At 40.8% G+C, this 8,633-nt stretch overlaps 1 non-coding gene across 1 annotated transcript; it reads left to right on the forward strand.

The window, feature by feature from the left end:
* The first annotated feature begins 5,574 nt into the window (after positions 1-5,574).
* Positions 5,575-5,681, forward strand: LOC128568198 (U6 spliceosomal RNA). Its single transcript, XR_008375022.1, has one exon. It is a non-coding gene; the product is annotated as a U6 spliceosomal RNA (small nuclear RNA).
* The last annotated feature ends 2,952 nt before the right edge of the window (positions 5,682-8,633 follow it).

Here is an 8,633-nt window from a genome sequence, read left to right on the forward strand (position 1 = left end):
ACATTTTAGCCAAAAGCAAATGACTAATGAGCACATGAAAATATGCTCAGTATCAGCAGCTGTTAGGGAAATGCCAATTAAAACCACAATGAGATACTGCTTGGCACCCACTAGAATGGCTATAATTATAAAGACAGAAAATAACAAGTGTTGATGGAAGTAGAGAAACTGGAATCCTCATTCATTGGTGATAGGAATGTAAAACGGTAGAACCACTTTGGAAAACAGCTGGGGAGTTTTTAAAAAGATAAACTTGTCCTTGCCTGCACAGTGGCTCACACCTGTAATCCCAGCACTATGGGAGGCTGAGGCAAGAGGATTGCTTGAGCTCAGGAGTTTGAGGATTGTTTGAGCAAGAGTGAGACCCAACTCATGAAAACAAAATGTAGAAACCCAACCGGGTGCAGCGGTGAGTGCCTGTAATCCCAGCAGCTTCGGCTTCGGAGCCTGAGGCAGCAGGATGCCCACAGCCCAAGTCTGAGGTGGCAGTGATCTATGACGCCATCGCACTCTCTTCAGGGCATACGGTAGAACTCTCTCTCAAGAAGAAAAAACAGGGCGGCGCCTGTGGCTCAGTGAGTAGGGCGCCGGCCCCATATGCCGAGGGTAGCGGGTTCAAACCCAGCCCCGGCCAAACTGCAACAAAAAATAGCCGGGCGTTGTGGCGGGCGTCTGTAGTCCCAGCTGCTCGGGAGGCTGAGGCAAGAGAATCGCGGAAGCCCAAGAGTTAGAGGTTGCTGTGAGCCGTGTGAGCCAGGGCACTCTACCTGAGGGCGGTACAGTGAGACTCTGTCTCTACAAAAATAAAAAATAAAAAAAATAAAAAAGAAGAAAAAACAAACAAACAAAAAAAAAACAAAAATAAGGCAACTGTACACATATGCTCATCCCAACCCCCTAATCCCCTTTCTTCAAAAAAAAAAAAGATAAACTTGTCCTATAATTCAGCCATTCTACTCCTAGGAATCTACCTAAGAGAAATAAAAACACATGCCCACACAAAAAAAACATGCAATCAAATGTTTATAGTGGCCGGGTGATGGCTCACATCTATAATCCTAGCACTCTGGGAGGCTGACGCAGTTGGATTGCCTAAGCTCAGGAGTTCAAGACCAGCCTGAGCAAGAGCAACACCTGCCTCTACTAAAAACAGAAAAAGTAGCCAGGTATGGTGGCAGATACCTGTAGTCCCAGCTATTTGGGAGGCTGAGGTGGGAGGATTTCTGGAGCCCAAGAGTTTGAGGTTGCTGTGAGCTATGATGATGTCATGGCACCATACCCAAGGTGACAAGAGTTAGACTGTGTCTCAAAAAAAAAAAAAAACTGTTTATAGCAGCATTCTTCATAATAGCCAAAACCTGGAAACAACCTAAATTCCATCACCTGATGAATGAATAAACAATATATGGTATATCCATACAATGGAATACTATTTGACATTAAAAGCAATGTAATTCTGGGTGGTGCCTGTGGCTCAGTGAGTAGGGCGGCAGCCCCATATATCGAGGGTGGCGGTTCAAACCTGGCCCCGGTCAAATTGCAACAAAAAAATACCCAGACATTGTGGCGGGCGCCTGTAGTCCCAGCTGCTCAGGAGGCTGAGGCAAGAGAATCGCGTAAGCCCAGGAGCTGGAGGTTGCTGTGAACTGTGATGCCATGGCACTCTGCCAAGGGCGGTAAAATGAGACGCTGACTCTACAAAAAAAAAAAAAGCAATGTAATTCTAATACATGCTTCACAATAAATGAACCTCAAAAACAGTATGCCGAGTCTAAGAAGCCAGACACAAAAGCACTTAGATTTTATGTAATTCCACATATATGAAATTCCCAGAAGAGATGAATGTATAGAAGCAGATGACAAATCAGTGACTGGGGCTGGAGGTGACAGGAGAGAGTAAATACTTGAGGTTACCTTTTTTTTTTGAGACAAAGCCTCAAGCTGTCACCCTGGGTAGAGTGCTGTGGCATCACAGCTCACAGCAACCTCAAACTCCTGGGCTCAAGCGATTCTCCTGTCTGCACCTCCCAAGCAGCTGGGACTACAGGCGCCCATCACAACCGCCAGCTATTTTTTTGGTTGCAGCGTCATTGTTGTTTGGCGGGCCAGGCTGGATTCAAACCTGCCAGCTCCGGTTTATGTGGCTGACGCCTTAGCCGCTTGAGCCACAGGCGCCTAGCCAGAGGTTACCTTTTGAAGTCGTGGTAATGTTCTAAGACTAAACTTTGATGATAGTTGTACAACTTTATACATTTCTCAAAAGTCATTACAATCCCATCTTAGAATATTACTCCAAAAAGTAACCTCACGCAAGTTACTCTCTCCTTCTAGGCCCAGCTGAATTTTATGGTATTCAAATTATACTTCAATAATGCTGTCTTTAACAAAAAAAATACCTGATTTTGTTAGGGTTTTAATCAAGAGAGGACTCTGAGACTAGGTAAGGTAGTTCATCCTTGTAATCCTAGCATTTTGGGAGGCAGAGGTGGGAGAATTACTTGAGGCCAGGAGTTTGAGACTAGCCCGCAGGCAAGAGTGAGACCCCCATCTCTATTAAAAAAAAAAAAAAAAAGAAAAAATAGTATGTACCTGAAGTCTCAGCTACTTGAGAGGCTGAGGCAGGAGGACTGTTCCAGCCCAGGAATTTGAGGTTGCTTTGAGGTATGATGACACCACTGCAGTGTAGCTTAGGTGACAGAGCAAGACCTCAGCAAGACCCTGTCTCGAAACCAAAAATAAAAAAAGGAAAGATGTTGAATTATAATCAGTGCTAGAAAATCGGGCAGAAATATCTATTTACTCAGACTAATTATCTATTTTAGAGAAGGAAGAAATTGTCCTCAAAGGAATCTATTCAGGAAAGTCTGAGCAACCTTGTTAAAAAGAAATGTTCTTAGCCCATATCACAAAATCTCAAGACCAAAGATGTTGGCGTGGATGTGGTGAAAAGGGAACACTTCTACTCTGCTGGTGGGAATGCAAACTAATACTTTCCTTTTGGAAAGATGTTTGGAGAACACTTAGAGATCTAAAAATAGACCTGCCATTTGATCCTACAATTCCTCTACTAGGTATATACCCAGAAGACCAAAAATCACATTATAACAAAGATACTTGTACCAGAATGTTTACTGCAGCCCAATTCATAATTGCTAAGTCATGGAAAAAGCCCAAGTGCCCATCGATCCACGAATGGATGAATAAATTGTGGTATATGTATACCGGAATACTATGCAGCCTTAAAGAAAGATGGAAACTTTACCTCTTTCATGTTTACATGGATGGAGCTGGAACATATTCTTCTTAGTAAAGTATCTCAAGAATGGAAGAAAAAGTATCCAATGTACTCAGCCTTACTATGAAACTAATTTATAGCTTTCATATGAAAGCTATAACCCAGTTACAACCTAAGAACATGGGGAAGGGGGAAAGGGAGGGGAGAGGGGAAGGATGGGCGGAGGGAGGGTGATTGGTGGGATTACATCTGCGGTGTATTTTATAAGGGTACATGTGAAACTTACTAAATGTAGAATATAAATGTCTTAATACAATAACTAAGAAAAAGCCAGAAGGCTATGTTAACCAGTGTGATGAAAATTTGTCAAATGGTATATAAAACCAGTGTATGGTGAAAAAAATTAAATTAAAAAATAAAAATGCGGGGAGCGGCGCCTGTGGCTCAGTCGGTAAGGCGCCGGCCCCATATACCGAGGGTGGCGGGTTCAAACCGGCCCCGGCCAAACTGCAAAACCAAAAAATAGCCGGGCATTGTGGTGGGCGCCTGTAGTCCCAGCTACTCGGGAGGCTGAGGCAAGAGAATCGCTTAAGCCCAGGAGTTGGAGGTTACTGTGAGCTGTGTGAGGCCACGGCACTCTACCGAGGGCCATAAAGTGAGACTCTGTCTCCACACACAAAAAAATAATAAAATAAAATAAAAATGCAAATCCTCCTTCCAAAAATGTTCAACTGTATGTCTTATTGATGCCAACTATTTCTTTGGAAGTAATTAGGCTGTTAACTACACTCATCCATTCAACAAAAGTCATAGAGTGCTTATTAATTTACCAAGTATTATTTGTGAAACTGAAGGTGATAATAAAAAAAGAAAAGACATGGTCCGGCCTGTGACCTGCCAGCATTTCAAAACTTGTGGCACCGTTTAGGAGTTTTGGCCCTTTTGTCCTCTTTAGCAACTACCCTCTCTCTGCGAGTTCAGAGCCAAGATCCTCCCTGTTTCTACTTCCTCACCTCTCTATTCACTTTTTCCCATCTTACCCATATTTGCTGAGCATAGGAAGGTGTAGAGAAAAAAAATGCAACATTCATGTGACAGTTCTTAACCTTTTAGATCTTTATTAGATGTTAATCTTAGATAAAAAATTACAGATATATATTATGCCCCTTGTGTTCACTTGTTTTTTCACAGAAGTAACTGGTATCCTGAAATTAAGACCTATCATTCCCACACATTTATGCACGTTATTTTATGTGTATAATATTTATAAACAACATGTACCAGTATTTTAAAATATCCAAATTTTATATAAAAAATAACGCCTTATATTTCCCCTGCATTTTGTAGTCTTCATTCAAGATATTTTTTTGAGGTTGACATATATTTTAACTTTTACCTAGTATTCTATTTAATGAATAAAGCATTATTTATGCTCCTATTGCTAGACATTTATGTTATTATCTTTTTTTTTCTATTGCAAACAATGCTACACTAGACATCCTTGCACTTGTTTCCTTAGGCAAATATGCAAGGTTTTTATGGCTTCTACTCTGCTGACAAAGCCACTAGGGACACCAATTGCCATAATGTCTAGAATCTTAGTTTACATCCTAGTTTACATCCTCTTTTCCCTTCTCTGTGGAATTTTACAATGTAAAATTAATTTTTTTGCTTTAACTTTTTTTGAAGTTCCAAGTGTGCTTCACCATCTCTAACAATAACTAACTCATAGCCACTCCATGATGTATTTAGCATGTATTACTAAATATTGAGGTCTTACTGTTTTTTTTTAAAGAAACACAACACTGTGCTTTCAAGAGTAAAAAACCTTAATACTGGCTCAGCACCTGTAGTGCAGTAGCTAGGGCCCTAGCCACATACACCGGGGTTGACGAGTTCAAACCCAGCCTGGGCCTGGCTGCCAAACAATGACAACTGCAACAAAAAAATGCGCCTGTAGTCCCAGCTGCTTGGGAGGCTGAAGCAAGAGAATCGCGTAAGCCCAAGAGTCGGAGGCTGCTGTGAGCTGTGACTCCATATCACTCTACTGAGGGCAAGTGATACTCTGTCTCCAAAACAAACAAACAAAAAAACAAAAAAACCCTAATACCTAGAAAAATAAGTCATTTCTTAATATTCAATCAATCTTCAGTTTGTAAATTCCTCAAATGTTATAAATGCATGTATATGTGTATGCTTTATAGTTTGCTTGAATCAAGATTGAAAAATACCTATATATTGTGACTGGCTGCTATATATCTTCTCTTTTACCTTAGATTCTACCACCATCTCTCTCTTTTTTTCCTTGAAATTTATTTTTTGAAAAAACTGGTTCATTTGTGCTCGCTTTGGCTGCACATATACTAAAATTGGAAAGATACAGAGAAGATTAGCATGGCCCCTGCGCAAGGATGACACGCAAATTCGTGAAGCATTCCATATTTTGGGGAATGCAAATTAATGCATTCCTTTTGGAAAGATGTTTGGAGAACACTTAGAGATCTAAAAATAGATCTGCCATTCAATCCTATAATTCCTCTACTAGGCATATACCCAGAAGACCAAAAATCACATTATAACAAAGATTTGTACCAGAATGTTCATTGCAGCCCAATTCATAATTGCTAAGTCATAGAAAAAGCCCAAGTGCCCATCAATCCACGAATGGATTAATAAATTGTGGTATATGTACACCATGGAATATTATGCAGCCTTAAAGAAAGATGGAGACTTTACCTCTTTCATGTTTACATGGATGGAGCTGGAACATGTTCTTCTTAGTAAAGTATCTCAAGAACGGAAGAAAAAGTACCCAATGTGCTCAGCCCTACTATGAAACTAATTTAGGGCTTTCATATGAAAGCTATAACCCAGTTATAACCTAAGAATATGGGGAAGGGGGAGAGGAAGGAGAGGCTGATTGGTGAGATTATACCTACTGTGCATCTTACAAGGGTACATGTGAAACTTAATAAATGTAGAATATAAATGTCTTAACACAATAACTAAGAAAATGCCAGGAAGGCTATGTTAACCAGTGTGATGAAAATGTGTCAAACTGTTTATAAAACCAGTGTATGGTGCCCCATGATCGCATTAATGTACACGGCTATAATTTAATAAAAAATAAAAAATAAAATAAAAAAAAAACTGGTTCATTTATCCTGCAGAGTTTCCCACAATCTGGATTTGGCTGACTGTAATCTCATGGTGCTATTTAACATGTTTGTCTACCCTCTGATTTCCTTCCCCTATAAATTGGTCATTAGATATAGAGGCTTGGTGATGTTCAATTTTTTTTCAGTGTGTCAAATTTCATAAACCGTTTTTTGTTTGTCTGTTTGTTTGTTTTTGAGACAGAGTCTTGCTCTGGCACCCTGGCTAAGGTCCAATGGCACAATCACTTCAACTTCAAACTCTTGGGCACAAGCAATTCTCTTGCTTCATCCTCCTCCTGAGTAGCTGGGTCTATAGGTGTGAGCCACCATGCTCAAGTAATTTGTGTATTTTTTGTAGAGACGGGCTCACTCTTGCTCAGGCTAATCTCAAACTCCTGAGCTCAAGAGATCCTCCTGCCGAGGCCTCCCAGAGAGCGCCCTCTAGTGTGCCTGCTGGTACTTTATTCTTCTTTCAGGAGGCACATGATGTCCAGTCGCCTTTCCTTGTAACGTTAGCAGCTGATGTCTTTTTTTGTGATGATAAACATCAGTATCTAGATCAGTGTTTTTCAACCTTTTTCCTCTCACAGTACACGCGAACCTATAGTTAAACTTCCGTGGCCACAGTTAAATTATGTTGACCTCTCCCCCCAAAAAAACAACTAAAAGAAAGAATATACTTACAGTGCTTTGAACTTCTTTCAAAAATAATATAATTAATGATCTTTAAAATTTTTCAGCACACCTAACATCCATCCTCTTACAGCACACCCGTCGAAAGTCACCAATTAATTATTATTATTATTAATGTATGTAATGTACAAATTTTCCCATCTGTGGCCAGTGGCAGGTTCTTAAAATTGGCTGCTAAGCCCTTTTGATAAGACCTTTGTGGTTGGCTGGACGAAGTGGGTCATGCCTGTAATCCTAGCACTCTGGAAGGCTGAAGCAGTGGATTGCTTGAGATCAGGGTTTGTCACCAGCCTGAGTGAGAGTGAGAACCCCATCTCCACTAAATACAGAAAAATTAGCTGGGCATTGAGACAGGCACCTGTAGTCCTAGCTAATGGGGAGGCTGAGGTAAAAGGATCATTTAAGCCCAAGAATTTGAAGTTGCTGTGAGCTCTGATGCCACAGCACTCTACCCAGTGTGACAGAACCTTTTAGTAGGAAATATTTTAAGACCACAATCTGGGCTTGGCACCTGTAGTACAGTGGTTACGGCGCCAGCCATATACACCAAGCCTGGTGGGTTTGAACCCAGCCTGGGCCTGCTAAAACAACAATGACAACTGCAAAAACAACAACAAAAAATAGCCGGGCATCGTGGCAGGCGCCTGTAGTCCCAGCCTCTCGGGAGGCTGAGGCAAGAAAATCATTTGCGCCCGAGAGCTGTGAGCTGTGACACCATAGCACTCTACTGAGGGCAACATAAACTCTGTCTCAAAAAAAAAAAAAGTGCTAATGATCATCTGAGCCTTGAGGGTCTTGCCTCCCTTATCACAGTGGGAGTTGCTGGAGGTCAGGGCAGCTCTTTGTGTGTCTATGCCACTATCTTTTTTAAATTAAATCGTAACTGTGTACATTGATGTATTAATGGGTTTCATTGTACTGCTTTGATATACAATGTGAAATAATGCCACTGTCTTGATTTACAGTTCAGTTCATTTGTTTTGTATTGCTTTCAATTTTCAAGAGATTGTTATTAAAATTTAATTTTGTTCTATAATTTTGTAAAATGCTTGCATAGTTCCTAAGTCATCTACAATCACACAAAATCTAAAAATTACCTTTTATTCCTCTCTTCTCTACTCTAGGTTAGATAATCTTCAAAAAAATGTTGGGGCTTATCCTTCTTTACTTTTTAAGTACAAGCAGTTCTTTTATATAAATAGCTTTCATTATGAGACACATTTTATTTGTTCTCTCCCTTTATTACTATCTCAATATATTTTTTGGCATCCCCTAACACCCTGCCTTGGATCCCCTCATGTGGAAAGAGGGCCTGACAGGAAGAAGAATCAGGTGCAATTCTTGGGACCAGTCATGGCTTCCTGGCCTGAAGGGATTGCTGTATATTGTGACTGGGCCTCAGGAGAAAGTGGTCCCACTCACTGTGGCAGATGGAGTGAAAGGTAGCTGGAGATATACTCTTCTCACAAACATCCCATCTTCCCAAGTCAGACAATTGGGGGAGCTTCCTCTACCTCCTGGTTTTGTGTTCTCTCTTCCTCCGAAGA

Source organism: Nycticebus coucang, chromosome 16 (genome assembly GCF_027406575.1).
Source record: "Nycticebus coucang isolate mNycCou1 chromosome 16, mNycCou1.pri, whole genome shotgun sequence".
Classification (NCBI taxonomy): domain Eukaryota; kingdom Metazoa; phylum Chordata; class Mammalia; order Primates; family Lorisidae; genus Nycticebus; species Nycticebus coucang.